This window comes from Myotis myotis, unplaced genomic scaffold, assembly GCF_014108235.1.
Source record: "Myotis myotis isolate mMyoMyo1 unplaced genomic scaffold, mMyoMyo1.p scaffold_m19_p_2, whole genome shotgun sequence".
In the NCBI taxonomy this organism is placed as follows: domain Eukaryota; kingdom Metazoa; phylum Chordata; class Mammalia; order Chiroptera; family Vespertilionidae; genus Myotis; species Myotis myotis.
In genome coordinates this window covers 156,309,326-156,315,849 of record NW_023416324.1, presented here as the reverse complement: position 1 = coordinate 156,315,849, position 6,524 = coordinate 156,309,326, and the positions used below count along the sequence as shown (strand labels likewise).

At 41.4% G+C, this 6,524-nt stretch overlaps 1 protein-coding gene across 1 annotated transcript in view; it reads right to left on the bottom strand.

Moving 5' to 3' along the window:
* Positions 1–6,524, bottom strand: part of TEX55 (testis expressed 55) — a 47,500-nt gene that overhangs the window by 1,807 nt on the left and 39,169 nt on the right. The window lies entirely within an intron of this gene.

Sequence of the window (6,524 nt, the reverse complement as noted above, 5' to 3'; positions counted from 1 at the left end):
CACCAACAATATTTGAACAAAAGAAACCACCTTTTAAAAAAATGTATCTTTATTGATTTCAGAGAGGAAGGAAGAGGAAGAGAGATATAGAAACATCAATGTTGAGAGAGAATTATCGATTGGCTGCCTCCTGCACGTCCCACACTAGGGATCCAGCCCGCAACCCAAGCATATGCCCTGACCGGGAATCGAACTATGACCTCCTGGTTCACAGGTGGACGCTCAACCACTGAGCCACGCTGGCCTGGAGAAACCACATTTCTTTTAATGGCTGTATAACATATCATGGTACACACGCACCGTAGTTTATTTTGCCTGGCTCAGCAATGGGTAATGGCAGTAATGTTAGAATTTACAGGGTGCTTTAATCAATAGATTCGGGATTTTTTTGGGTCAGGACCATCTCTGTAACAGGCTGGATATTTCAGGAAGCCAACTCTGAGACAGAGTTTAGTGTGCAGTGTATTTATGTGGGATTGAACCCCCATGGAAAGGAGAGGGGAGAACTGGCATTGGGCAGAGAGGGAAGGCCAGCTGCCATGCAGGTGGGACAGGCTCAGGTGCACCCCTCCCTCAGCCCCAGGAAACAGCTGCAGTTGCTCTGCATTGGGCCTCTCTGTGGTCAGTCCTCATTTAGGGGTCGCCCTGGGAAGGGGGTCTCTGTGGCTGAGGCAATCCCTGGAGGGCACCAACAGCGGAGGCTGGGGTGCTGGTGTTTCCAGCAGCTGGGCAGCACGTTCCCGTTGAGGCGGCTGCACAGGGCCCTGGTCTCTGTGTCCATCACATGCCTTGTTCCTCCTCAGCTCTCCAGGACCTGGTCAAACACAGCATGAGGATGCACACAATGGAATTCTGTGCAATTGTGATGAAAAAAGATACCACAGATGAATGTTTAATGACAGAAAATATGTGCACTCATCTATTCAACAAATATTTATTGAAAACTTATGATATACCAAACACTCTTCTAAAGTACTAAAAGTGAAAAAAGCAGGTTACAAAATAATTTGTATAATTGATACACTTTTATTTTTTTAAAGTGTATTTATGTGTAAATGAAATACAAAGTTAGGAAGAATGTAAACAGGGTTATTTATATCTGGAGAATGTGATGTGGATGGCTTTTCTTTTTTTTGTAGTTCATATGTTTACAAAGGATCTATATTACAATGATAAAAAGAGAAATATGTAAGTTACTTAAAACATACTCTTGGAAATCTTTGTGGTAAAGTAGCAAGAAAGCAAACAAGGACATACGTCTCCATTTACATCTTAGGCACTTTTTGTTCTGTTACCAGAATTACGTGGAAAGAAAAAACACACAAATCTTTTCAAAACGGATAATGTGAACACAAAACCCACAACAAGAAACAAGAAACTAGCTAGGAAAGGGAAAATTACTTTTCAGATAATAACTTCAAGTGATTAGAGGAGGAATTTCAGGTCCTTAACATGTAAATATGATTGGTTTATTCTTCCAACAATTGCTTTCTAATTGTGTTCTGCTAATCTCTCCTTTTCCTTAACCACTTCTTAACTCGATTCCAAAGCTCATTTCTCAATTCTCATGACTAGGAATCTCCATTCAGTTATAAAGACTTAGATATTTCCTTCCTATCACTGCAATTTAGATGTGAGACTCCAGTGGTTGGGGAGGCTAGGGTGGCAGAAGGGAGATGGTCTTCTCTAAAAATACACCCCTTCCCAATTTCCTGTATACACCCCAAGAGTGAAGCAATGTCATCTGGGACAGGCTTCTGTCTCTTCCTGTTGGTCATCACCACCTCCACCGTCTGGCTCACCACTAGCAGCCTCGGTGTAGAAGGGGGTGGTGTACAGGTTTGGCTGATGAGAGTTCTCACCATCCCCAGCCAGCTCTCCTAACCCCCAGAGGGTGCTCTGCCCTTTCATTGATTTGAAGCTAGTTTGTCTACACTCTTAGACCCCAGTTCTCAAGCTGAATCCATCTTCAGTCCATTTCAGGAACCTGGAACTAAAGGAAGGCATACTTGTCCCCTCTCTGCTTGGCCATACCAACGCACCATCACCCTCCAAAGCTGTCCTTCTCTGTAGTGGTTCCAAGACAATTTAACTGGCCTGGTGACTAATGGGATTTCTAACTTGGCTACAGGCTGTTAATCTTGTACATACTTTCAACTTTCCAACCCTCACGGGCTTTTCTCTCTCATCTCTGGGACAAGGAACCACTGGAATATTTCTATTCACAAACACTGCACTCCCTAAGCAGACCCTTCACTTCAAAACCACTACTGTTTGTTTGTTTTATGAGAAGGGAAAGGTTAAAGGTTGTAGTGTCACCTGAGTGGAAAAGAGACAGCCCCACACCTGGAAGTTCTCCGAACCAGAAGTGTGGGTTACACAATCCATTTTGCTCTAATCACAAGCTTCTGGAAAAATAAGGACTCTCAAACGGTGATGTTGTTTACCATATTTTTAGTACTTTATAAAAATCCCAGGCAGTGTCAGATTTACTCTTCACAATCGCCCTGTGAATTACATACTATTATTATGCCCCATTTTACAGACGAGGAAGCTGGAGGTTGAGGAGGCTAACTTGCCCATGGTCACAGAGCTATTTATAGGTAAAGACTTGGGTAGGTCTGTCCTCACAACCTACACTCAACTACTAGGCTATATTGTTGGAGTGTAGTTATACAATCAGTGTAACTCTTGAGTCTAAATTTTATTAAAGCTCAGCTTCCATATTAAACACAGCTGAGCCAAACCTGAAAATTATGTTCCTGAGTGCCCAGGTCCACACAATTCTCTGGTGCCTCTGAAAATTGCTTTTTCTCCAGCAGGTTTTGACTCTCTGCAAATTTTACTGAAATGTATAAATTCAGGTTGTTTTATCTTTCCTGGGTCCTCTCTCTTACTCAGCAATCCTTTAGCTCAACATTCATTAACATTCTCATATCCCCTGCAGTTCCTGTGGATGATAATTGCTTCACTTAGTTCATATTTTTAGATTACGGTCATCAAAAGAGGATGTCTGAAAGCAAGTCTAGCCCTCTCCCAGGAAAGGGACATGCCAGTATTAATAGACTCCTACAATTAAAAGGGACTTTAGCCCATTTCCATAATCACATATGGTCATTTTATGGAATTATTATATGGAACAACCATATTCCAATAAAATCACCAGTTAGCCCAATTTTTTCACCCAGTTAAGAAAGGCCTCTATTAATATCTCCGATGTCCAACATTAAGGGGCAAGTCTATGATACTTGTGTTCATCGCAGAGATATTGTTGAGAATGTGGTGCACAATTGCGTACCCGTCAGGTGTAAGAGGCCCCAACACAAAACAGGATCTCTGGTCTCAGTATTTGGAATGATCTTACTTTCCCTAATCAACTGATTTGTTTTTACCTGTTGGACACTCTAGATAAAAAAAACTTCCAACCAAATTCAATCTTGCCTCCATTCTTACCACTCCATTGCAACTGCTTGTCAAGTTCCAAACAACCTCGTTGGCACATTCAGCGGATACATCTTTGCCTTCATTTCACTGGGTCCCCTTAGCAGCAACTGATAAAGCAATGACTCCATCCTTCTTATACTACTTTCCTCTCTGGCTTCCAGAACACCGTGGTCTCTTCGTTCTTCTGTTTCTCTGGTTGATCTTTCTCAGTTCTTTCTTCCCATTGCTCTCTCCTCCCTGGCTGGACCAATTCTGTTAGGAGACTCAGAGCTTGGACCCAGCCCTGAGTTCTGATTCTAGCTCTGAAACTGCACTTCCAGCAGGAGTCAGTTTCAGACTCCTCCCCCTCCCCCTTCACTCCTTCCTACTTCCTGGTTAGAAGTTCAGAAAGATAGAGTAACACTGTGTGAATTTAGGGGCCATAGTAAGAATTCCAGGCCTTTGCCTTTTTACAAATACAGCTGTTTTTCTCTGCTTTCCCCCTGGAACCTTCTTTTCCTTTTCTTGGCCACCCGCTTTAGAAAAAGAGTGAATTAGATTGTGGCCTTTCTTATTTTGAAGTATTTGTTTATGTTATTAGGTATTGGGGTGGAAGATTCTGTGATGCAATTTAAAACTACCCTCTTAATCAGAAATGTTCTGAGAACTTCTAAGAACATAAATCATACTTTGTTGTTTCTCTGCTTAAAACTGTTCATTGGCTGCGCTTTGCACTCAGGGTAAGATCCAAACACCTTACCATGACTCACAAGTTGCCCACGTATTCTTCCCAATTTCATTAGGTACTGCTTACACCCTATGTATGCTCCAACTACATGGCTTTTGCACTTGCTATTCCCATAGTGGAAATCCATTTCTCCTAGTGCAGGGGCAACCTTTTTGTGAGTGTGTGCCAAAACCAGCAAAATCTCTGACTCAAAATTCTTCTGCGTGCCAACCCTAATTTTTTGAGAACATGTTAAGCTTACTTGATATCTCTTAAGGAGTACATATGTGAAGAACCTTGAAGAAATAATAGAATTCATTCGAGCAACAAAAACAGTATTAATGATGAAAAATACATTTATTTTTTAATGCATACATGTACACTGATAGTCCGAGAGAAAACTTTATGACTCCGTTTGATTGTATCAATGGGACTTTTGCTGCTGCATCACTGATGACAGAAATTTTAAAATATATTTTTTTATTGATTTTTTACAGAGAGGAAGGGAGAGAGATAGAGAGTTAGAAACATTGATGAGAGAGAAACATCGATTAGCTGCCTCCCGCGCATCCCCCACTGGGGATGTGCCCGAAACCCTGGGACACGCCCCTGACCGGGATCGAACCTGGGACCCTTCAGTCCGCAGGCCGATGCTCTATCCACTGAGCCAAACCGGTTTTGGCGATGACAGAAATTTTATATCAGGTTTATATTTCGTGACCTTCAGAGATATGCACGAGCTACTACTTTCATCTGTCAGGCTACTCCTATTATGAGACTTAACAAAATTCATCACTGAGAACGATTCACAAACGTATGTGGATGAAAACATGGAGAGTAACGCTGTTGCAAAGTTTTTTAAACAGAAAAAATTTTCTGGAATGGCATTCCAAGCCCTCAATAGTTCGTTTTCGACACTTCTCTCTGGTACTCCTGTCTCTAATCGCTTTTCCCCCCAGTCATTTCCAAGTCAACTCTAAGGTCAATAAATTTCTGCTTCCAAAATGAGCTACTCTGAAATTCAATCAACTGCATTTCAAAGTCAGCCATGTCTATCCATGAAAACATTTGTAAGTTTAGTTCCTCCAGTTTCATGCTGTCTGGAAACCTCATGAATTTTGCTGTCTCTTCCAGTTCTCTGAATTTCGCAAATCTTGAGAAGAACTGCTCAATAGTTGACTCGATGATGTTTAAAAACAGCTTTTGAAGGCTTTGACAGTCTGTTCTGTCATCTTTTGGGAGGTCTTTGATGTGCCTCTTGAGGTTTGGGAAATATCTAAATCTCTCACCATCCACATCCCACTTAAAGACTTCCAGTTTCTTTTCAAAAGCCTTTATGTAACCAAACATAACATCAGGTGTCTTGCCAGTTCCTTGTAATTTAACACTTAAGTCATTCAAATGTTCACAAAAATTGTAAATGGAAGATTATAAGAGAGGGTTTCGCCTGCCAGCAAAAGTTACTGGCGTGCCATGTTTGGCACGCGTGCCAACGGTTGCCCACCCCTGTCCTAGCGGTTCCCAGGGCTGAAACCTTATACCTTCAGGTGCCCTTCAGCTCACTCCCTCTGATAAGCTTTTCCTGATCACCTTAATGATGTACCTGTCCTCTCTACTCCACTTACTTTCTCTCATATCATCATGTTTTATTTCCTTTGTAAACATAATCAGAATCTGGTGTTCTCTTATTTATTTACTCGTTGTCTTTCATCCTCCACCCTTGCTGCCTCACCCAAACTAGAATAGTTTTGAGCGAATGAATGAATGAATTTCTAATTTGAAAGGGGGTGAACTGTATCTACTCAGTCCTGGAAAAAAACACTGCTTCCCCGCCCCCAATCTCACATTAAGTAATGCTTGAAAAGAGCCAAAAGTGTACTAGTAAGGACTAAGAACTAAATGTACGTACTTTTAGCTGATTGATCTACACTAGAATTTCTTTTACTAGAGAGTCTGACTCACTTTGAAAGAGCGGCTTGATCTCCATTTTCTCCCTACTCCTTTCAGTCAAATAGATTTAGACAGGATCACTGAACCATAGCAAGCCCATTCCGCTGGTCCACTGCCTCACTGAAAGATCAAAATGACAGTTGTGAAATGCATCACAGAAAGCCAGTAAGAAGGGGGTGTGGTCTGGTTTGATGTGTTCTGCTTTAACAGACATATAAAAGCTCTCTGGTATTAGGGCTGAAAACCAGTGAACTAAATTCAATATTTAGTTTCAGATGTTATTGATAACATCCCAGTGTTCAATCCTTAATAATATTGTTGGTCCTTCAATCTTTGGGTGACTTTGTTCAACCAACTGATTAATTGTAGTCCTAATCATGCCACTTAAACTTTTCCCAAAAGTTCACTGCAAATTTATCAGCTT